This window comes from Osmerus eperlanus, chromosome 15 (genome assembly GCF_963692335.1).
Source record: "Osmerus eperlanus chromosome 15, fOsmEpe2.1, whole genome shotgun sequence".
Classification (NCBI taxonomy): Eukaryota; Metazoa; Chordata; class Actinopteri; order Osmeriformes; family Osmeridae; genus Osmerus; species Osmerus eperlanus.
Window position 1 is genome coordinate 8,151,074 of NC_085032.1, and position 25,509 is coordinate 8,176,582.

The window sequence follows — 25,509 nt, forward strand, 5'->3', positions numbered from 1 at the left end:
AGACTTAAAGCATTCCTGGAAATGTCATGTATTCTTCATATTGTATTCATTAGCTCTCTCCAACTCTAGCTTCAAGGACTGCATATGCTGTCATTTGTGTTGCATGGTGTTTCATAACCTAATTCATAACATGAAGGAGGCGCAGGAAAGCCAAGGTCGCCCCCTCTTCAAAGATATGAGCTGACACACTGACAGATAATCACCACAGACTGGTTGGTTTTGGCCGTTTTGACTACAGACAGATTCTTCAGCCACCAGCCTGTTGTGAGCAGTGGTAGAACCCGGCAGCAGCAGGGGGGAGAGGGTTCTGCTCTGCTGTGTTCCATCAGACACGGTTCTGTCAGCGCACTAACAGAACCCAAAGGGACCCGTCAGTGTCTGTCAAATGTCTTCTCCTTCACCCCTACTTTGTTTGTCCATCCAGGCATCCATACACACCCGTCCACAGCAGATCACAAGGTGGCAAATTTCCCCTGCCGCTTGCTCCAACAATCTATAAATCTGTATTGCTGCCAACATCGGTCTGCTCTAACTAAACATACTGGAAGGAATGTCCCTCAAACACACACCACTTTATCATCTGGTGGTACACTGTTGTCTGGACAATGATTCTCATCTGGGATTCGGGGTGACTGACCCACTGGTGGTTTGACAGGACTAACTGAACAGCCTTGTTGTGTCCATGGATGCTGTGAGATGTGAGCTGTGGAAGGGTTTCAAACGGGCTTTGGGAAATCTGCCTTTGCCGGCATTTGACATTGCAAGAAGGTATTGCACAACCTTTGATGCTATGATATTGTGTAGACAATGTAAGATCTGTTTTTATGTTTAATAGTTCCTCTGTACACAGGGAATCCATGTAGTGCGAAACAGTTGAGGCTAGGGTATTCAATACATTATGTCATATGGTTTAGTTTCTATGTTGATTCACAAAAAGCATCATCCAGAATTGGAAGATGGCTTTTTACAAATATTTTTTTAATATCTTCTTGGCTTGCCAAATCTTGCAATTTGCAAGTAAAAACTACTTAGTGTCAACAGTACCACCACTGGAGGTAATGTATGCCAACTCATTAAGTCATCACATGCCTTGGTGAATAAACATACCCCTGTCCAGTCTGCATAATTCATCACTATTCAAGACGTATGAAGATGTTAACTGAGTGCCCCACACATCCTTGGTGTGTGGTTGAAGAGTTTCATATTCATAATTAATGTTTAGATCAAGCATGTAAAAAATGAAAACATTTCAATGCTACAGGGCTCAATGTCATCAAGAACAGTTTAAAATGATCTTCAACGCACAAACACATACGTCTTCAAGTACCCATTTGCACACACACACACATACTGTATACAAGTCCAAACACACACATATCAACACACATATTTGGACACACTCACATATACAAATATGTGAACTCCCTGTTACATGGCTGAACATGTCTGACACACAAACCAAACTATCTCAGGTGACTTATCCGTCTGGACCTGGGTGCAAGAGGTCACATATTTTAATACCTGGGCACAAATGATCACATATTTTGATACCTGGGCACATAATCACATATTTTAATACCTGGGCACAAAATATCACATATTTTAATACCTGGGCATAAAAGATCACATATTTTGATACCTGGGCACAAAATATCACATATTTTGATACCTGGGCACAAAATATCACATATTTTAATACATGGGCACTAAAGATCATATATTTTGATACCTGGGCACAAAAGATCACATATTTTGATACCTGGGCCAACTTTTGCAGCATAACAACTCCCGGTTACACCAATGGAAATCTAGCTGGCTTCTGGCGCACGTGGTCTTTACCTGATCTACACCGGCACACTTCCATAGCCGGGGTCAGAACATTCACACACATATACACATACACGTGCCACGGCTTGTGATTACAAACATTTAATACAGTAATGCTACCAGCCTATTGAGCACACTACCAACTGGAGTCCACCTCTCAGCACTAGCCTGCGTGGGAAGTGATCTGGCAGCTCCCTTCCAAAAGCACAGTGCCTGGCAGCTCACAGACAGTTGTATGAAGACAGGGGGAAGATATATCTTTGTTCTACTCCTCTGCACGCTGGTCTTGTGAGATCTGAAAAGGTAAACCAGTCACTGGCATTGTGCTTAAAGTGGTACTTCAGAAAACACGGCTGCTATGATAACTATCATCAGCCAAGAATGGTGGACAAATGGTTCTTATTTAAGAGCCGAGCGCTCGTTAACATCAGCTGCTAGGCCTCTGGCAGTGCTTATGTTCAGTGACTCATTTAGAATGAGGTATCTCCCCTTTCACACACACACACACACACACACACACACACACACACACACACACACACTTCCCTCACCCCTGCTTTGCCTTTGCCACACACTGCCATGACAAATCAGAAGAGATCAACAAGGACAATGTTTGGGAAACAACATTTATACAATTGATTATGTACTCTACCTTGGAAGTACAACTTTGGAACAGAACACTATGCACTATCCCTAGAATGTACCGAAATAATGATATCCCGAGGGATAATGTTTTGGTCTTATTGAATTGCTCATAGATAAGCTTTTGGGTTTCCAGGAAATTGACAGATGAAAAACAGGAAGAACTGTGAAAATTATGAGTTGGAAAGAAAATGGGCCATAGCAAAATTAGATATCCCCAATGTGAACCATGCTATAATTGCAGGTAGGATCCAATTAGTCGGTGTGGTTGCTGTATAAACATTCCCTTGAGTGTAACATTAATCAACAGCCACAGACCACAGCATGCAAGGATAGTCACCACTATCTACGAGTGACTCTTAAAGGTTTGACCTTCTTTGGTTTCATTTCTTGCCAGGACACATGTACACTATGTGTACATGTGGGACACACATGTGGGACTATGTGTACACATGTACACTGTGAGAGAGATAGAGAGAGAGAAAAGAGAGAAAAGGCAAAGGGAGAACTCACATCGTCAAATCTATCAGCTCCTTCTGCTAATGACCTCACAGGCACCTGCCCCTGGCCGTCGGCTAAAAAAAGACATGCAGGCTTTAACAAAACACGCCCAGGTCTGGTTAATGGTCTCAGCTGGGATACAGCATTCCAGCTCCACTCCAGCCCCAGCTTTTGACTTCTTTTTGTCCGCCCCGTAATGAAGGACCACATCTCTTGAAGTAGCAAGAAAGAAGATGGAGACAAGAGCGAGAGAGAGAGAGAGAGAGAGAGAGAGAGAGAGAGAGAGAGAGAGAGAGAGAGAGAGAGAGAGAGAGAGAGAGAGAGAGAGAGAGAGAGAGAGAGAGAGAAAGAAAGAAAGAAAGAAAGAAAGAAAGAAAGAAAGAAAGAAAAAAAGAGAAGTAGACAGAGAGAAACAGACAGAAACAGGACGGAACAGAGAAGGAGATGAGGTGACGCATGAGAGCATATGGGAACAAGATGGAACAATAAAGAACAAGGCAGGAATCTGAGGTGAAGGTCTTTAAGACAGATAAGTGGTGTGGTATCACCTTCCTCTCAATCAGTCTCCCATAATTGTCTAACTGCCAGTGATCCTGCCAGGGAGGTTCTCTCTGATTAAAAGCTTCACCCCACCAATCGCTGGATTGCCGAGGGAAGATAGATGTTTTCGGTTCTGAAGGCCAGCAGTCCACAGGTGATTATGGTGTCTGATGGACCTGGATGCATTGCTCACAGTCAACCTCTCCCACCAGCCTGTGCGTTCCTTCACTTGGCCAACCTACTATTTCAGTGTTACCATGTTACACTAAAAAACATTTTTTACGAGTCAAATATAGATATGTGGCAACCAGGGATTATAATTAGGGAGTATTATTATTAGAGTGCTTCGATTTACTCCTACAGAGTCGAAGGAGGCAAAGTGCTGATTCATGGCTATTGCATACTTTTATCCCTCTCTGATGCAAAGCAGCGATGACAATTATGAGCAAAGGTCTAAGCATTGAACATGAATAATCAGAAGACTGGTGTGACAAGTGTTGAGTATCCATTGTGAGTGAGCATCCATTAAATATTACAACACAGAGGCTGCCCTCCGCCAGGCAGGCAAGATAAACGGACGCCTATGGGTCCTTCGTTGCATCATCCCGCTCTTCCTGTTCTTCTCCCCTCTTGTTGGATCAGATATTACATTTCTAGAGAGGCTGCGGGCCTCATGGATCATCAATTAAGATCACATGCTTCACACTGTCATTAAATCCATTATCTCCATTCAAGATACTGTACATCTGTTCCTAAAACGTACACCACTTTATTATGCCAAGCAGTTCCATTCAAAGCTGTGTGAATGCAAAGAGAGGCCTCAAGCTTTTCTTATTTTAATGCAAGACCATGAGGGGGCTTTGTAATGGCTTCCCCTCCATCAAAACAATAGTCGTGAGAGCTACAGGGCCGAGACTGCTTATTGCTTTCTGAGCTAAGAGCAAAAACAACAAACCCTGAGATGTAGTTTTATGGTTTGAAAAGCAAATATTTTGCCCTCTTTCTGCACACAAAATGTGATAAAAACATTTGATAAAGTTTTCAATAAATATACTTCTGAACAAACTGCTTGGAGTACCAATGTACTCGTACAAAGTTTTACAGAACTTGCATAAAGCACGGCATTTGTTTTAAAAAATGGGAAGAAAAGGAGAACACGTCTGTATTTTATGTCTGGCAGACAAAATAATCTACATGTTTCATTATTCAGCAGCGATGTTCGCCTAACGTACCTTGGCCGAACAAATACAATTTGTCACACCTTGCATGAGATACATTCTGTATTGTGTGTCTGTACAATACGCAGACATTTAGAAGACAGCATTTTGTTCATCTGTAAAACCTACATTAATGTTAGTGAAGTTTGATTTGTTTGTGTTTGAGAGATCGTGAGAGTGCGTCATCGAGATATACGTATGAGAAATTGCATGAGCGAGAGATTGCATGTGTTGTGTCTGTGTGAGAATGTGTGCGTGTGCGTGTTCTTGTATAGGCTTTTGTGTACCCTTGTCTGAGTGAAGGGCACTGTACTGCTGTTCTATTTATCTGTCTAAGACCACAGTACATGAGCAGCATGACAACATCTCCGGGGGAGGATTCCTGGACATGATCAGGCACAAGACACCACAGACTTCTCACACTCACACTCAAAGCAGGACTTCCTGACATGTCCAGAGATCAGTCACACACCAATCCTCCCCGACAAACAAAGGAACTGTGATATACATTGTGGAAGCAACACTTCTTGTTCTGCCGCCAGCCCCACGCCGCCGGATGGGACTGGGCTCGGCATGGTTGATGCTTCTGCAAAGAAATGTATTGTGCTTTTCTTATGTAACAGAGGCGGAGAACAATCGTTGATGTGAATGACAGTCAATTAACAAGCCCAGATGTCCTCGGGCTGTACTCATCTTGGAATTGATGAGAGAAAACACGGTGAAGAAAGTACAATATTGGAGGACAGGGGGTGGGAATTGAATCAAGGAGGAGCCAGAAGCTGAGCAGGCCGTGGATGGGGTGGAGGGGAGAGGGGGGGGGGGGCGTTCTGCAAACCACCCCTTCTGCTCTCTGTACACCCTGTCAGCTGGGACAAAACTCAGGGGCTGCGCTGAGCAAATACAACGTTCGACTTCCTCATCTGAGTTTGTAGAAAGCTAGCAGAGCACAGACTGTGCCTGAACAAACATGTCTAACATGTCATTGGGGTGGAGGAAACGCGACTGAAGTTAATTGTGTCACTTAAAAGTGTGGGATAAACGGAAAAACGTAACAGTTTGATTTAATTGGAAAATCACTTCACCGTTGTTGTTCTTTAAACAGGCAAACGACGAGCTTTGCATCTCTGTTTCCTCATTAGATCTTTGTTATATTTAGGTACATGCATTACTCCAATGTATGTTTTGGCTTTTGAGTGCATGTATTGAGTGTTTCAAGGGGAACATACACAACAAATTCTGGAACTCATAACATTAGTTATGTCGTCTGGGTTACAATTAGAGCCAATTGCCTTCTTTTTATTAATTACTTTAAAAAAACGTCCTGACAAATTGGAATAGCTCTCCCTCTGATGTCTGCCTTCTCTTTTAGGCTTTCTCTTAAGCTCCATAATCATAACAACTTACCGCAGCTATGGACGTTGGCGAGTTTGATACCACAACCCTGGACGAACGCCACTTGATTGCCTTTTCTGAGCCAACCTACCCTATTTTCTATTTGAAAGGCTTGCTTTGTTTTTTTCTTCTCGGGGCTCCACAGAGGGGTGGGGGTTCTATCACAGAGATGGAACAAAGGCTTGCTTTAATTAGCGTAGCTTGCTGGTTCCCAGTTGGTGTGCCTTTAAGGCAAATACTTGACAAAACTGTTGTGTCCTCTCACACACTAGAATTCATTACAAGCTCTTGTAAACACAGAAACGGTTCTATGACTTTATTGTGCACTCTGTGAACAGGCAAAGGGAAATATTGTGATGATTCAGAATAATTTGAGAGGGGATAGCATACTGGGCAGCAGATGTCCTTGTTATGCTGTTATCATGTAAAAACCCCATCATTACATCTCTTGCATGACTTAGGGTTTACTTTCAAGAACAAAAGAGCAAAAGTGGTAAGAGATGGAAGGCCGGATGTCACAACCATATGACAGCTCAGGTGTGATGGAAGCCAAGCATGCTAATCTGATTACCCACGTTGACCTCTGTTTGCTCAGGTTCTGGTCTGAGCTTAAAGGTGTTGATTTTCAGTCTATTTATTACCATAGCCAGGCAGAAAATATTGCCCTCACTGAGATATAATGGCAGGGGCTCCCTGTAACGTTAACAGGGAAAACGTCTGTTTGAGTTAGAAAATAAATAATACAGATATTTTCACAATTTGAGAAAACATCTGTTTTCAATGATTTTTTTCAGTTTTAGCTAAATGGATTACTCAGCCATCATAAATCAAATGTACTGCACCAAGAGTGACAAAATAGTCAGTGGGCCTATTAGAAAATGGTTAAAAACTGGCTTTGTGACTTAGCATCCCCAAAGAAATTATATAATTGGAACAGTTGGCGCATCAACACGAATACAAGACAGTACTATAAAGCTGATGTCTGCACACTGTTCCCATGAATGACAAACGCTCCATCACCAGCATGACATGAACGCCCTGAAACATGAAAGGTCAAGTTTAACTCACACCCCTTTACAGGAACATCTAGACCTATACTGCAGCCACTCAACAGCCATGATACACAACTCCGAATGAAAGTAGATGCAAATAAACCAGGGACAGCCGGCAGACGGGCAAGGGATTACTGGAGGAAATCTGTATTTAATGGTTTACAGAGTTAACTTGAGGGGGTTCACTTCGGGTCTCCGAATTCCCATTCATTACGCTGTCTCTCTCCCTCCTAGATGCGTGCGAGCATCGCCCGGTTGTTGCTCGATGAGCTCCGACACAGTGTATCCGACCCTGCACCGCGTCATTGCGGGGAGGTATGGGATACGCCTTACTTCACTGGCACGCTGCAGCTGCATTATGCTAATGAAACATCCAGGGCATGAGAGAGATGGGAGGTGGGGGGAGATAGAGAGAGCCAAGATGGGAAAAAAGCACTGAGGAATAGGCGAGAGCGAGAGCGAGAGCGAGAGCGAGAGCGAGAGAGCGAGAGAGAGAGAGAGAGAGAGAGAGAGAGAGAGAGAGAGAGAGAGAGAGAGAGAGAGAGAGAGAGAGAGAGAGAGAGAGAGAGAAAACGAAAGAAAGATCATATTGGATGGAGGGAACGAGGAAAGAAAACCCAGAGTGGGAGCTTCTTTCTGAGTGGGCGAGCATCTTTCGTCTGTCACCGCGCATTTAAATGTCTTACTTCCATTTCTTTACACGCCATTGAAATAGAGTTGGACGTGTTTGAGAACCAGCACACATTCATCTGGCAGGACACAAACCCCTGAGACAAGATGTAACATTGATCATATGTTTATGTGAGAGGGGGCGAGTGTGCGCGTGTGTGAGAGTGTGAGTGTTAATGTGTCTGTGTGCGTGTCTCCTAAAGGCCGATTTACTCCTTCTGATCCATCCCAGATAGAAGAAGCATATGGAATGATGTCAGTCACAGACTGCAGAGCACAATCTTTAGTGTGCCATATTCAACAGGAGCTTTCACGTTTTCAGGCACTCTAGGAAATGCATTAGAACCTTTGATGGAACGGGAACCCGGTTCAATACAAGGAACCATTATGTATACTGTAGTGAGCATCCATACTGTAAATAACAATGTTACCCACAAGGAAATAACGAGATTTGTTTCACATCTGCCTTCGATTCTGCGACACCTAATTCCAGCCGTGTATACATGCACATGCATAAACATAACTTTAACTTCGCTCTCAGACCCTGCCTATATCTCATTAGTACTGCCTGAGTATGTGAAGGAGCGCCTCTCTCACTCCAACCGACACTTACAGCCGCTTCACTGCGTCTCCCTGCTTTGTTGTTCATCATTACCGAGTTTTAGAGAGCTCAGGCCCGCTGATAGACGCCTCGCGTCTGATCTCGGCTTCTGTTACCTCAGCCGTCGCGAGTATAGGGGAGAACGACTTGACTGATTTATTTCCACATCGCCGGCATCATTTCCAATTATTGTTATTTTTATGATGTTACGGCAACAGCCTCCACCACACACTATTAAATAATCTATCCACTCTGGCACTCGTTTTAATTACATCCCTGTTATGCTCATTCATTGTCGTGTTTTTATTTTTGTATTATTATTTTACAACTGAGTTTCCACACAGAGGACACGCTGCTCACTCGCTGTCAACTTTATTATTCATAAAAATAACGACATCAACTAATACTCTGGGGGGAAAACATGCTCAAATAGGCTACTCAAATTAAGCAATGATTTGTTCACCCCTCAGATCCCCTTTCAGTCCAATATTCTTTCAGCCAGTTCTGCAGCTCCTTCAAACAGTCTGCCAAGGCCCGAAGCCCTCTCTCCACAGGCTTCCTGTAGCAAGATGAACGATCTGAAGCTGATGTGCTGCGGTGCAGGTAAAAGCTGTTTCAGGATAGCTCCGACTTTGTTGAATGAGAACAGAATGGATTAGAAAACTCTGCCACGAGACTCGTCTGCCCCCTGCGCTCTCTGGAAGCCAGGGAAATCATGGCTCTTAAACCTGTCAGCCTTTTGGTGACTAATGTTCACCTTTCTCTCGTTTATTCCACTCGACCTGTCTGCGGTGACAAGGTCAATCAGACGGGCAAGACCACCGCATCCCTTCTTGGGCCTGGATTGCTCTCTAGCCCTCTCCATGATCCCAATCTGGCTGGATGACGTCATTGGCTCTCTGTTCTTTATATTGTTATCTGCTCTCACCTTTCTTTCTCTCTCTGTCTATGTCTGTCTATTCTCTCTCTCTCTCTCTCTCTCTCTCTCTCTCTCTCTCTCTCTCTCTCTCTCTCTCTCTCTCTCTCTCACGCACACACTTTAATTTTATTTCTTTCGTTCTTACTGTCTCTCTCTTCACCTCTCTCACTATCTCTTTCTCCCTCCCTCCCTCCCTCTCCTCCTCCCTGTGTTGTGAATGCATTCCAACAGTAACAAAACAGCAACTCGACCCCCTTCAACTAACATTGAAAGCATTTACAAAATATTTGTTTCTCTCATCTTTCACTCTCACGCTAATCTTTTAATCCGTCTGATTGGGAATCAATGGTTTGAAGGCTGCTAGAATTAACCAGCATTTTGTCAACGTTCGGTCGTGCAGACTAACGCCGGGCCTGTTCTGGTGCCTGTTCCAGGCCCTGGATGAATGGTTGAGGGAAAGACAGAGCACATTCTCACTGGCCACGCCAGCGGTGAGGGCTATCAGAACCAGGGACTGCTCAGATGCTCACAAATCCCACCAAATCCTGTTGCCCTCTGTCAATTATGAGTAATAATCCCTTTTTCTGGGAGTCAAATGGATTTGCCACACGGCTCTCAGTCCCATATGGCCTGGCAGGGGTTGGCATGACACTGAGAGATATGTGGGGAGGAGAGAGAGTTGGAGCGAGAGAGATGGAGGGAGGGAACAATGTAGGAGGTGGGGGATGAGGAGAGGTTCGGAGGGAGGGAAACAGAGGGAGATGGAGAGGAAGGAAAATCAAGGTACATCGTTCTGTATCAGGAAAGGGATTAATACCTTCCTCTGAGTCATCACCTAGGCCTGAGGATGTTGAATCAGCATGACGCAGGACTGCAACCCTCTCCAGCTGTATCATCTGACTGACTGGCAGGGTAGTGAGCATGGAAAAATTCATGAAAAACACAAATTCATGCAAAACAAACAATAACATTGCAATGAAAACACCGAGCTCTGGGATCTAACTGGGAACATCTGTGTATGAAATGTACATCCAGTTCTGTATTTAAGGAACTGGGCATGAGACTTCTGTCTGGACTGATTATACTGTGTTGTTCTAGCACAGTATTCTAGAAGGTGCTAGAATCTCTCATCCACTTTAGTTTGACCAACCTACTATTGCTTTTTGACTGCTACTTCAAATATGTGTGATGTATACCTTATATACTGTGCACTGTATCTATATAGTATAGATCTATATGAACATTAAAAACAGGTGTCAAAGTTAAATGTAATCTACAGCAACACTTCCCTCACCATCATCCTCTCAATGATCCAGACAAACTTTGGAAGATTAAAAATGTTAAGTGGTTGGCCAGGGTCCCTCCACTTTCACCTCCCTAGTCATTTCAAGTGTGGGACTTTATAAGAGTAATTCAGCTATTGATTAAACAGTCAGAAGTGATATGTGTGCCTCAGGGCTTCTGCAAGGTTGCCTTGGAAGAGGGTTCGAAAAGTGCAAAACACTCCACATATAGACACTGGTTGGAAGGGGGTTGGAGGTGGCGAGAGGGGGGAAGGAAAGTGGGAAGTCTTAATGTGACAAATGTCACATTAAGGATATTGCACAGAGGTGATATGACAGCTGATCCACTTAGCAGTTTTTTTTGTCGACTTCTCTGATGAGGGTGTCTTAAGACTGAAGTTTTTTTGCTGACATATTGGTGAGAACAGCTGACCATCGACTCAGGATGATTACCCCTTTTCTTTGGCAAATTCCAAAATTATTCTCCACATAATAGCTTACTATTACAGTAAATATCAATGGGTGGAAATGAGTATTCTAATGGTGATGAACTCTTTTCAGTCAATAACAGCTGAAATTTACTGCAAAGGAATAGTGGCCTTGTATGGACAATATTTCAGAATCTCACAATTTGGAGTCGGGGTTTCAATATGGAGATGTCAGTTCCCTTGATTAAGGAGACAAGGCTGGATAATATTTGTATGGTGTTCAAAGGTTAGCTAGATGCAATAAACACATGATCAACAGCTGTGTGTAGCTATGAGACATGTGACTATTGAAGACTAGAATGTGGTAAAAACAAACATCCGCCAATGACAAACTTATCCATGCTCAAGGTTTCAGCTTAAGTAATACAATGTTCCATCTAACACGCAGCAGTCTCTATCTCGTATTTATGTCAGTCACTTTTCATTTCACATATACAAATGGCTTAGCTATGACATTTTGGGGGCCATAGTAAGATGAAATGATGGAGAAAGATAAGCAAAATACCTTCGAGAAGGGGAAGAGGAGAGGGCAGAACTGATAAGATGTGGTTTCCCCTGATAAAAGGCATTTCTCTTAGCCTTTCTCCATAGTATGTTTCTCCCTCTCTCTACTTCTGTATCTTCCATCTACCTTTCTCTAAATATGTTTTCCTCTCTCTCTCTCTCTCTCTCTCTCTCTCTCTCTCTCTCTCTCTCTCTCTCTCTCTCTCTCTCTCTCTCTCTCTCTCTCTCTCTCTCTCTCTCTCTCTCTCTCTCTCTGCCATTCTCCAAATACATTTCTTGAATGTTGAATTTCCTTTGGGATCAATAAAGTAAAGTGAATTGAACTGACTATCAAAGCAGGACTGCTATGAATGGAGGATTGCTGCTCATTAACTGCACGATTATCTCTTCAAACCCCAGCAAGGAAACAACCAAACAAATATCTCCATCACTCCTAATCTGCACCATCTTTCAAAGTGAGTGTATTTGTGTGCAAGTGTGAGTGTGTCTGATGTGTGGAGAGCCGGAGAGGTGAGAGTAAGAGAAAAAAAGAGAGAGAGGGAGAGCGAGGGAGCGCGAGAGAGAAAGAGAGAGAGAGAGACAGAAATGGAGAGAGATCCTGCTGTTGCATGTATGAGTCCAGCTGCCCTGCCACATGAGTTCCGGTTACAGCTGTGTCTTCAGGAGTCGGAGGGTAGGTGAGGGGGAGGGCTAGCCAGGGCTCCTGGCTGTGGCTGTCACCAGAACCACACACACACATACTGTACAAAGACACATGAGAGCGCTCACACACATACACACACGCGCGCACACACACAGGCCGTCTGCCTGCTTGGCAAATAAGCAAATGTCAGCGTTAAGTAAATAAATAAGTCATGGGCTTAATCAGGCCTTCTCTTGATCTCCTGACTTTTGATGTGTGCAGCAGGAATCTGGTTTCAAAGGACGCAGGAGAGCTCCAAGTTTGGAGTGGAGTCGGATGCTAATACAGAGGCAGAACTATCTTGAGCAAAGCTTTTGGGATTGTTGCTTTTCTGACAAATGATATGGTCTGAAAGTGGATAGTGCTTAAACTGTTCTTCAGTTGCATTCGTTTTTTCAATAATGCACTGTTCTTCACAAGGTGATGATTATAGTACCTTTGTGGTATTTACAGGACATTTTGAACATTACAGTTTGGTTTCCTGACAGAATTGATAACAATTGCTGATGTAGAAGTTGGATACTCGGTTATCTCTGCTTCGTGACAGGCCATGCTTAAACTCAGGTGGATGGCAATTTGAAATTGAAAGAACGACAGTCCATTTTGTCTCTTCAGAATTCCTTTTCAAATGAGGACCATTTAGACTGCCGTTTCCTTTTTCTGATGGATCATACACTGCATCAGAAGGGACAAGGCATGAACGAAGACATACCTGTCTCCTTAAATAGATCCTTTAGTCTCTCCACAGACCAGTAGGTGTGCACCCACTCTCATCTCAGTCTCCATCCCTCCATCTCTCCATCCCATCCCTTTCCATCCTCCTGGGCCTCTTCTACATGGGGTTAAGTCGTCAACATGTCATTGTCTTTGACAAGGCCTGGGCCATGGCAGTGCAGTTCATTGCAATGCAGGCTGGCAATGTCACTGTGGATCTGCCACCACCCCCGTGGGAACAGTTATGGATTGATGGAATCAGAGGTCATGCAAGGATTTTGCAGCTCCTTTGTATTCGACGGGCCTGAGTCATCGCTGTGTTCCGTCGCTATTCTTTCTTTCACACACTAGGCTACTGCTTGAGAGCAGCGTGGAACCGGAGGAATCAAAGATTCACGTGAAAGAAGTACTTCGCCTCGGCCTTGACAGTAAAGAAGTGAGGTTGAGGAGTAGACTGAACACACAGTGAATTTATCAGGGATTTTGCGAGAATGGACATGCATTGTGACACGGTACACAAGACAACAGCGCCTGAAATCTCTCGTCACCAAAACGGTGGCACACATCTTTGATTGCCGGAGCACAAGGGAAGAACGTCAACACGAGATTAGAATGAAGGTCCTGATCATATTCTGACACCCACAATTACTTTCCAGATAGAAAATCAACATGTCTGATTGTTTACTCAAGCAATGGAACCGGTTGGGAGGTTGGGAGCTTGATGCGGTTGCTTAAATGGAGTGCCAAACATTTTATTTGTCGTCATCTTCGGGGGAGTGACAGGATCAGGGTTGTGATGAGTCCTGACAGTTCGTTACTCATAATTACCCTCCGTGTTCATGGCCAGAGTGTAGGAGGAGAGACGTTCATTTCTGGACGGCCAGAATAGTTGATACTTTTTTTTTATGGAGAGCGAGCAGCTTTTGTAATCTGTCATAATTTGCCAGGTCAGAAGGGAGGGGGGGGTAGAGAGATAGAGAGAGAGAGACAGAGAGAGAGAGAGAGAGAGGCAGGGAGGGAGGGAGGGAGACATCTGGAGATCTGGCGAGATTTGATCTTTTGCCCATGAGGCGTGGGAAAGCGGCAAGTAGACAATGCACCAGACAAACCACACTTGACCGGGTTGTTCACCTGATATTTGCGCTTTCACCCTGGGCCAGGCCACACACGTACTCCCACGAGTCCGGTGACATAGCCAGCTCCACGAGGACCAGTTACAGTGAAGAACGAGTGACCGCCAAGTTGGAGTCAGACCGGCTCACCACTCAGAAACACCCCAGCACGAGCGGTGTAACCCTGGTGGCAGAGTGTTATCTGTCGAGACACAGAGTCAATGGTGCGTACCATCCGTGTCACTCCCGTACAGTGACTCTTCAGTGGCCTTGCTGCACTCGCCAAGTAAATGAATAATGTGAGGGATCGATGACGGACAAACACCAGCCCCTCAGAACACGAAAACAAACAAATAAAAAAGGACACACGAGGGATACCAAAAAACAAGCTCTCCTCATAGAGAATTCATGGAGAAAAGCTTTACGCTTTTACCGCGATTAATTATTTCGAGCTAGTAGAACAAAACGCGAGAAACACCATGTGTTGTCCACAGTTCAAGCTCAACTCCTCAAGACGCTGTCACACTCATCAGAGCTCTGTGGAGCCTTTTAGCATAGTATTAAACATGTCAGGAAGAGTGCGAGCGGGCAAACTAACTCTGTTTGCAAACATCCACGCCAGGCTGATACAAAGGAATACATGTTCACCGCAAAAGCTTATTTTCACACTGCACACATTCAGACGTGTTTGTTTTAGCAGCTCCCAAAGAGGTTCGTCTTGCACGGCATTTGCATAGCTCAACAAGTTTTCTGTTTGAGTGAGTGGCCTTTTTCAATGGAAGCTATTCGAAACATGGATGAGAGGGAGGGAAGAGAGGAATATCAGGAAAGAGAAAAAGAGAAAGGAAAATATGGAGAAAACAATGAAGTCATTCTTATTTTCGATGGAAAATAAACACGTAGCCTGGTTAAGTTTGGTGAGTAGAAATAATGACATGCAAAACCAGGCCTGTGTTCATGAGTCTGTCCTGGCTTCAGTACAGCATAATGTGTCTACATGCACTGCGGAAGAAGTTACTCTTCATTAATACCTCAAGGATTTTGGAGGATATTTCATTAAAGGTTGTTTACAGTTCATTCTTGACCTCTCACCCCTTTAATGATCGCTCAACAAGCCACATCTTGTGTCCTTTTCTGTACCCACACAGGACACAGCACGCCTCAGCTGAACTCCTCTGACTCATCGTTGATGTTGACCTCAGAAGAGATCAAACAGGAAAACAAAGCCTAAACTGACACATTTGTTATTTATTCATACTCTGACTTCTGAATCCAATTTACCTGCTGGCACATCAAACAAAATTTCACCTGACATTATTCACTATTGCTAATTACCGCTATTTCTGTCCACAGTTGTCCCAAGGGCTGAGGAGAGATTCGTGGGGGGTGTGATGTAAGCAAAATTACAGAAACTAGAGGAGACAAAAGCAATAAGCAGACACTTGGTTAATAAAGTATTGTCGGCCATAGTGCATGGAATTACAAAGACTATGATCTTTCAGTGCTGACACAATGCACATGTGTGAAGATATGTTAATGGTACTATCTTCATACTAAGCATGCTTTTAAAGTAGTTCCTAATCTAGTTGTGAGTAGGTGGACTGATCTCCTGTGTTATCACAGGCAAGGTGGTGTATGAGTCTCAAAGTGGAGGTGCTTATCTTCATGGAGTGTGAGCAGGTGTTGTGATTTCAGAAGGGGACTGTGTTTTTTGCTAATTTTCTCTGATCTGAGTAGAGTATGCTAGGTAACAGAATGTACTGCACTGAACAGGCTTACATCGAGACATCAAGCTTGCCATAACTTGGTGTCTTGTTGTCTTCTACAGTTTTACATTATACGTTAACTGAAGTACGCTTGGTTAGGTGTAATTATGCAAAGGATCTACGGCAATCATGTTGCACTTAAGGAGAAAACCACGCTGTGCAAACACCTAAAGTACTATCAGCATAATGTAACATATTGAACAAGAACATGTATTAGTGTCCAACACTAATACACCAACCTAATAAATTATCAGCACTTAGCAACTGACAAAAAACTAAAAAAAATTAGGATACATGCATGTGTTATCCATACTGTGATTATCCTACCACAGTGAAGAGCTTATGACATAATGTGTCTTGTTAACCAATGAATCCATAATAATCCATCAGGAGTCAAATGTTACATCTCACACTCCTATGAAGACTGAACAATACACTTTAGTATCCCACCCATGGTCTGTAATAGTGAATAAAAGTTCATCTCACTTTAACTGAGAGGGTTGCAACACCCCCCCCCCCACACACACACACACACACACACACACACACACACACACACACACACACACACACACACACACACACACACACAAGAAACAGATGAACTTACGTAATAAATGAAACACAATTATTATGATGTCTATCTCAATACAGGAAGCCTGTAAACTGGGACTCTTAAATGCTGCCTATCGATGTGGGGAAATATCCACATATCCAATAATGTTTCATCAGCCCCTCCATTTTATTAAAAACGCTCGCTGGGAGAAATATCCATTCGAGAGCCACATTTCACTACACAAGCATGACAAATGACTGTGTCAAAACAGAATGCATCATCAAGACTGGCTTTTAATATAATTATTTAGTTGAGTCACACTCATTTGTCAACATAGTGAATGTTGGGAGACATTGCCAGTGGCTGTTTTTGAACAAAGATTTCGTTTTGCTGGCGGTTTCCTTCACATATTGTTACTTTGGAAGATATTGTATTTGACTGGAGAATGTGGCTGCAATGTACTGCAATGACGTTCATTCACACCGTCACTGTAAATGATTGACTGAATCAAAATGGCTGTGATACAGTAGATCAATCTGGCCCATTTCTCGAGTTGAGAATGATTTGTACTGTAACAAGCCCTGCTACAGTACATAGCCTGTTACAGTACATACATAGCCTGCAACCGAATGTAATTTGTTACAGTACAGAGCAACATAGCCTGCTACAGTATCATGCCACGGCTGCAAGAGGTAGCTGGTGCCAAATAGCTCCATTTGAATAGTTGAAAACGTTTGTCCAAAGAATTCATTTTCAATTTGGCGGTTTCACTGCGTCTGACAGAAGCAGAACCGCAGTGAAGAAGCCCATCTCTCACACTACACAAGTTGTCCAGCTGGACCCTTCTCCTTGGGACACCCACTTTCTCTCAGAGTACGTTGGTTCAGAGCACTTAGATTCCGAGCAGTGAGCATTATTGTGCCTAGGTGGACCAGAAACAAGGCCAGTTTACACAAAACCTAAAAGCCGAATACGACTCCTGCCTCGTGTCATATGACACCTGCTTCAACCTCTCCTTTCCTATTTCTCTATATCTCTCTCTCTTTCTTTCTCTCTCTTTTTCTCTCTCTTTTCTCTGACCCTCTATCCTCTCGCTCACCCCCATACACACACACATGGATCCATCATATAGGAGCTGTGGTAGTTAAGTGGGCAGGTCAGGGGCCTGGGATCTGTCCGTCATTCAGCAACACGGGGAGCTGACATCTCTACTGAGGCTCACGAGGCCTGGCGACAGGAAGTCAGCTGATGGTAAACTGTCAGTCACGACACAACGAGATGATGCACCTGAGCTGGAGTGGGACGTGTTGTCTGCCTTCCCCGAAACTGCTGGCCCATATTCAGCCGTTTGACATATATAATGAATAGAGGAGGTTACATGCAGTGTGTATGTATGTATGTGTGTGTGTGTGTGCCAATATGTGTTTATGTTCATGTTTTGTAGTCTGTGTCTTTTCATTCTGTGTGTGTGTGTGTGTGTGTGTGTGTGTGTGTGTGGGTGTGTGTGTGTGTGTGATGGTCTGTCTGTCAGTTTTTCTGACTGTGGAACTGCTGTGAAGCTTTAGTCCCTATGCCCGAGACTCTGGAGCAACAGACTATACTAAAAAGTAAAATGAATCAATAAGATTGTTTCTGATGCTCAAGAGATTATGTATCATGTTTAATGTTGTGTGACAGAACAGGCACAAAAGCCATCCTTAATGGCCTTACTGCCTTCTAGAAATCTGTATCAAAACATGTCATATTCACAAGGTCTGCAGCACTCAATTCCACCCAAAAAAAGTCAGCAAATAACAGCTTTTTTAACTGAGGTTCTGTGGAAAAAGGTGTCATCAAAAGTTCAAAATTCATCTTTTGCTGTCACAAGCACACTGTCACAATGATACAGCATCTTATATTCATGCACCTAGAAATCCCTTCCTCAACTTGGTTCAGCTTTCGTATACTAGGCTGAGCTACAGATTGGGATATTTGGGACAAATAAAGTAGCAGGGATTGAGGCAGTGTAAATGAGGCTGGTGGGAATGGTGGGATATCTCCTGCTGCACCTTGCGCTGAAGGGCTGAAACAAGATCATCCTAGATGCTGAGGTGGTGTACCTGGTACAGAGGCAGGGTAAACAGAGTGAATACCGGATTAGCACCCAGGTACACACTCTCTTATTTCCTCTCTCACTTCTTCTCTGTCCCTACCTCTCTCGCTCCCTCTCTCCCTTCCTCTGTCACTTTCTCATGCCCCCCCTCTCTCTCTCTATCACTTTTTCATGCCCCCCCTCTCTCTCTCTGTCTCTCTCTCTCCCTCCGTCTCTCACTCACACACACACACACACACACACACACACACACACACACACAGCATAACATCTTGTAGAACAGCAATGGCCGGTATAAATATCTGCTGTTCAGCAGCTAGGTATGCTTTCTTTTGTGTTGCCACATATTTTCTTGCAGATAAGAACTTGTTTAGAACACTCAACCGATGAATTGGGAAAGATGTACTGGCATGCACTTTGTTCAAGATCACATACACGTTACTAAAGCTTGCTCAACCCTTTTTAAACGCGTCGATTCGTTTTACACATTCTGCAATGTAATTGTATAGAAACAGACAGCGAGGAGCTTATTGTGTTTATTTAGGGGTGAGTGGAGATGAGTGGTTAATGAAAGGATGAAAGGAAGTATCATGAATATGTCAAATGGTACCAGGATCACTTATCCCTTTCCCTCCAAAAACGCATCCATTTACTGGATGGATGGATGATGAATGGATGGCTGGGTTGAAAGATGATGAATGGATGGACTGAGAGATGATGACTTGATACCTGATGGATGGATGGATGGATATATAGGTGTGTGGGTGGGTGGATGGATGGATAGATGATGACTGGATAAATGGATGGATGGATGTGGAAGTCAGAGGGTCGAGGATAATACAGAAACAGTGGTCATCCGTACGCAATCAAGAAACTCTGATTGCTAAGGATAATCTATCTTCAATAACTCGACACGCCCCCAAACCCCAGGACATGTAAACAGGACATTTCTCAGAGACTGCATTCAAAAGCCCAGAAGTACAAATATTATGGACGATAACAACATTTGCAATTCATATCAGTGACCATGTAGCACTAAATAATTCACTAAAAGATGCTCAAAAGAAGCCCACAGAATGAGAGTTCCTTCAGTCAGCAGAGTCTCCAGCAGTGTGGCTCTTTGAAAAAAAATCCCTCCACTGTTTCTTTCAAGAGAGAAAAGAGGAAAGGAGGGGGATTTCAGAAGTATTGCCAAGCCGTGATTTGGTCATTAACATTTGCTAATACATACAGATTGCGAGCAGGCCATTCTGTGCATCTCTGGCAGGGAACATGACATGAGTCCTCGATGCCCAGGCTGGAGAGCCAGAGGAAGACATCTGCTTTCCACTGGGAAGTGTTTGACGATAGCTTGGTGGATTCTTCTGGAAAACACAGGACTTGGACTGGGTTGTTCAACAACAACGACACAGATGTAACACAGTGAGGTAACTTGCACAGCTCCAGTCAGAACCACTTCAGTAAACCACATGCTAGTCTGGTTTAAACGGTTGTACAGAACAATGTTTGTTCTTCCATTGTGTGGTTCTCAAACTAGCTGTGGTAAAAACACAAGATGAGATTATAAACATATTGCAACAGTCCTTAATATCTTGTTATAGTTTTAGGGTTTGTCACTAATTATTTTCTTTAGGCCGTTGCAGCTGCAGACCAAATCTGTTCGTTCTGCACTAGTGGATAGAAATGTAAGATTCTATAACTCAAATGAAATGAGACAAGCCCAAACGCCAAAAATCATCTGATTACATTTCTTTTCTGTACACTCCGTCTGCAGTTCCAATTGAATTTCACGTTCGTGCCATCCTTTGAGACAACGTGCTGTGTGCTTTCCTTTAATTACACAGTTTGCTTGAGAGTCTGAAGTCCCTGGGAGGAAGTGATGAACTGGGAGGCGCAGGAAGTTGGAAGTACTCTTCATCCACACACTGAGAATAATGAGAAAGTTCTTCACTGCAATGACTTCAGATCACATCGCAAGCAACCAAAATAAAAACAAGGCTGTAAATAGGCAGGTTCCTTGCTAAGATTGGCACAGCAAGACATAGGGCCTTCAGGTTTTCATAGACACCTGTGTTTTTAGTTGTAATGTCGTTTGTTCTTGCTTTACTTTGTTATGTTGTTTTATTTTTGGATCACCCCATTATACCTAAGTGTTAGGACAACATCATGTGCCACTAGAATTAACTTTTTTTGTATTTGCAACTTTCACAAAACTTTTACAAAATTTGCTATTTTATGATCCATTTACTCCTAACTAAACGTTTTGTGATAAGTTACTAACACAATTGTGATTACTGTTTTCTCTCAGTTTATACTCTCGTCAGTTAATTGCACACAAGTATTTGCAAGTCTTTCCTTTGCACACAGAAATGGGTGTGTGGGGATTGATATACTACTACTCTACTCTCTGCCTCTGTTTCCAAATTATCAACTGTATTAATAAATGAGCAGATGTATTCCTCAAAGGTTTCTCACCACACTTCATGTATAAAACATGTAAACATTTCAAATTAGAGACAGAAGTCATCTTTCTGCTTGTGTCCAAGAATGTTGGTGAATGTGAGATGTTATGTCAGTAGGCCTATCAAGAAATGGGACATGCAAGCCAGACACACGTCCACACATACACACATAACACATCTCTCAGAGCCGTGCGTTTTCTTGGAAGTCATTTGACACTTGATATTTCATTTTTGAGGCTTGGGATGCAGGTAAGCGGCTTTCATCACCTTCTGAATGGAAAATATCAAAATGGAAAATTGTCCTTCTGAAATGGAAAGATAGCAGCAATTATTCCAATCCCCTTCTCGCCTAATCAAAAGCGCAGATTTATTTACAGGTGTAATCAGCTTGCCAGGAACCAGTGGGCTCTGTGATGCCTTCACACTTGGGTAGGTCCCAATAGTCCGGAACAGCTTGAATGGCACCAGGATTAACCTTCTGTGAATTGACACATCTCTATCATCGTGTGTCATCTGAAACGAGGATCTCTATCCTCCGCTCGTATTTATCAACGAGCAGTGATGAGCATAATCAATCTGACATGCCATCTGCCTTCGCTTTAAAAACCATCTGCAGCGCAATCAGTCTGAGGTGTTCTCCGTCTAGTCCTCCCATCGTACAATCTCTCCCTTTTTTCGTTCTTTCTTTATCTGACAAATGTCTTCTCCACTCTCTCCATTTGTCACTGCACCATCTCTCTCCACCCCTCTCCACCCCCTCCTACCTCCTGATATTGTTTCTGATATGAACTGTGCCACTAATTAATGGAATTGTATGGCGAGAATGGCTAACAGATGGCACTGCAGGGTAAACATAAACAAATACAATTAACTCAGAAACAGTGACAAATCCTGTAAAGCTGTCAGATTAATAAGGTGCTTTGGAGAACATGGCGCATGGCAGGCAGGAAGGCAGATTATTATTAAAGTAATGCCTGTAGGGGGAATGGTACAGGTGCCCGTGCAGACGAAACTGTCACTATTAGTGCCACAGAAAATACATTAGAATTTCAAATCATGCTGCGAAAACAAATTATGTTTAATTGGACACTTGCAGATTCTGAAAAGAAGGAGGGAGAGAGAGAAGCAGATTTGGACGGTTCATTTGTTAGTTTGGGACGGATGTTGATGCCTATCAAATCTCCAATCTCAGGTCAGTTGAGTAAACAGCGTGTGCTGGAGTGTTTCTGATTTCCCCAACAGACATCATTATCAACTACCAGCTCCAATCCCTGACCCATATTCAGGAGCCGGCAGCCTGTGAGATCCACGTTTATTCTCACATGATTGCATTAATTTGTCTAATGACCAACCGTTAGTTTTGAATCCAGGCCACAAATAAAGAGGGAAACAAGGCGAAGGCGCAGAGGTTTCAAGTGCGTGAATGTTGCACTATTTAAGAGTACGAGCCATCATTATATCACATAATTTTGTAATGATGTTGTTTCATGTGTATTATCTTAACATGTGCAAGCGAAGTTGATAGAAAACTTTGCGGTTTTCTCGCCCCCCCGCCAGCGTCAGCGCTTTAGGCACGACTCGTCTTGCTACTCGACAATTTTTTCCCCCACGATTGCAAGACTGCATTTGATGTATCATTGGCTTACAGCAATCAGCATCAGTAATGGGCTTGAGCTGACATAACGAGCCTGGGGTCAGAGTGTGCTATTTTAGTGGTCTGGATTGTCTCTCATACAATTGTTTCAACAGGCAAAGCCAATCGATAGTGTTGTTGTAGTTGTGAAGTACAACAGGACCATGTCGGCCCAGAGAAAGGCCTGTTGAGAGGGTGTTACATAACCAATCCACCAAACACAGCAGTAGCCCTATCTATTTAACAATGCCCTTCTTATTACATAAACAGCATTGTTAAATAATTCATAATAACTGACATAACTTTACTCAAATACATTTTACATTTCTTTTAACTTTCAAAATAAATTTGCGAAACAGTAGTTTAATACAAAGCTGTGACTTTGTTAGACAAGTTAGTTTGAGGGGGGATCCAGTTCTAGTGCACTAGAACTGGGCTTTGCTAGATCACCAGAATAAAAGAGGTCTGGTGATCTAGCAAAGCCCAGCTCACTGGGTACAGGGTCATTTTAGATCAGAACAGAGAGAAGATTCCCTGACACAATAATGTGCTGTCATTCAACTCAAACAGCAACTTGAACTTAATTTAGAGTATCATTTACATTAATTGTATATTAAATGTAGGTTGCCTCTGAGTCACTCTTGTGACTTTTCATCTTCAACTTGAGAAAAATAAGCTCATTCTCATTTTGACTTATCATTTAGGTTATCTCGCGCCCAACCGTTCCTGCCTGGAAGCAGTTTGGGATCAGTGTTTAAATGCAATAACACAGATATCAGCCTGTTCAGATGTTATCTTAGTGATAGGTATAGCGCAAATAGGGAATGAGGTACACTAGGTGTACAGTGGCATTTAAAGTTCAAAGTCCTTTCCGTTGAATATTCGATTTTTTTTTTCCTCTCTTCTGAAATGACATTTAGGAATTAATTGAAGCACAGGGAAATTATTTTGGCACACTTGAAGCAGAGAATGACCTTATCCCTAGCAAATGTTCACTTTTCCGTGCTGGCCTCATCATGGGCTTGGGTTCTCTGACTGGAATAGAGGCATCACTCAGAGCAGCACTCAAGATGAATGTTAAACACACAATCCTTACAAACAAAACTATTCAACGCAATAAGAGATATACATTTTAATTGGTTTTGGAATTGAACAATTGTTCACATGGATCTTTGTTTGTGCGTGTAATCCATTTGCAGTTCATTGCTTTGCAATTTGTCTCTGGCATTGCCGTGAGATGACAAAGAGCAATAAATGTACTGGCCTATTAGTTCAACTCTTCGTAAGTCAGTATATTATGTTGATCTCATTAGAATGATTACTGTGCGATTCTTTAAACAGGAAAGAACCGTTCAATACCCTCTATCAACCCTCTGCGTTTTACCCTTTTATGACAGCCCCTTAATTGATCCAGAGTTGGTATTTAGCTCAGACTAATGTTTGATTCATGAAGAAGAGCTATGACCACCGATGCCTGTTCAGATTTGATCTCTCATTATGTTGGAGCCAATCTCAGTCAATAGCTCACAAGTGGATTAGTCTCTGCCAGCCTCCCACTGATCCCTAATTGAATACGTGGAAAAAATCATCCCCCAGTTCTGATTCAATTAAGGTAAATCAGTGAAATCATGCTTCTGGGTTGGGCTTTTGGTGCTGATTGTACACAAAGGAAGATGAAGTTCCAGGCCTCAGTTGATTGTGTCTTAAGTGTTCTTGCAATCAGTACTTTGTTGCAGTTGCTCTCTGTTTTGTGTTGGCTCACCCTCGTCATTTCACTGTGTCGCTGGTATCAACATGTCAACGTCCCTTACTGTAACCATACAGATGTATTTTAATGGCATAGAGTCTACCTTTGGAACCAGAGTTGAAAGAGACCAACAGAAGCGGTTGGCTCTGGGGAATAAATTAATGAACTACTACTGTAAGTCGCTCTGGATAAGAGTGTCTGCTAAATGACTAAATGTAACTACTAGTTTCACAGAAATGCTGAAAATGAAAAGAGTACGAGAGGTTAAAAAGGTTTATTTGGCTGGGTAAAGAAGTCAACATGGCCACACGTAATGTTGAAGATCCTACCAGCAAGATAAAGTGTAGTTGAAAGACAAATAAAAAAATATTACAATCAAAGGACGTAAGGTTGAACTAGTCTTTGAACAGTTTCATCGGGGTTGTAATGAGTATAGAGTTTTTTTAAATTAGATCTCTATTTTATGCATCAGTCATGAACTGATGTAGAAGCGCTCTTTCAAAACAAGCCCAGCAGGAGGGGGGGATCGAGGGAGGGAGGGAAGTACGGAATTTACATTTAAGAACAAACCTCCTGCCTGGTCCTCCAAAATAAGATATGTTTCTCTGGGAGTTGAAAAGGAGCCGACAGATGTCTAACATCTGAATGGCAACAAGGAGGATGAATCATGAAGGTTTACTAAGTGCCCTGGCAGAGGCACCAGGAGGGTGGAGAAGAAGCGGAGGAAGCAGGTAGGCTGGGATTAGCAACCAGTGACGGTGAGTGTGCAGGTGTATGAGGTGGATACCAAGGACCAGATCAGACCCAGTGCTCCACAACTCTTTTCAAGGATGGACAGAGAAGAGAAAACCACAGTCGACTGCAGCAGTAGGCCTGATCACTGCCTAGGAGCCCTTTTGTTTCATTCAGGCCTCAGTAGAGCAGCAATGGATTTTAGTTTCTTATCCATGTTCGGTAAACAAACAGAATAAACCAGATGGGAATAAACCAGTGAGCGGGGAATAAACCAGTGGGCGGCTGTCTTCAGGTGTCATGGGGCTGTCTTCAGGTGTCCAGGCTTTGTCGTCTGAGCTGTGAACTCAGTCGGCCTGCACCTGCGTCAGTTGTCAT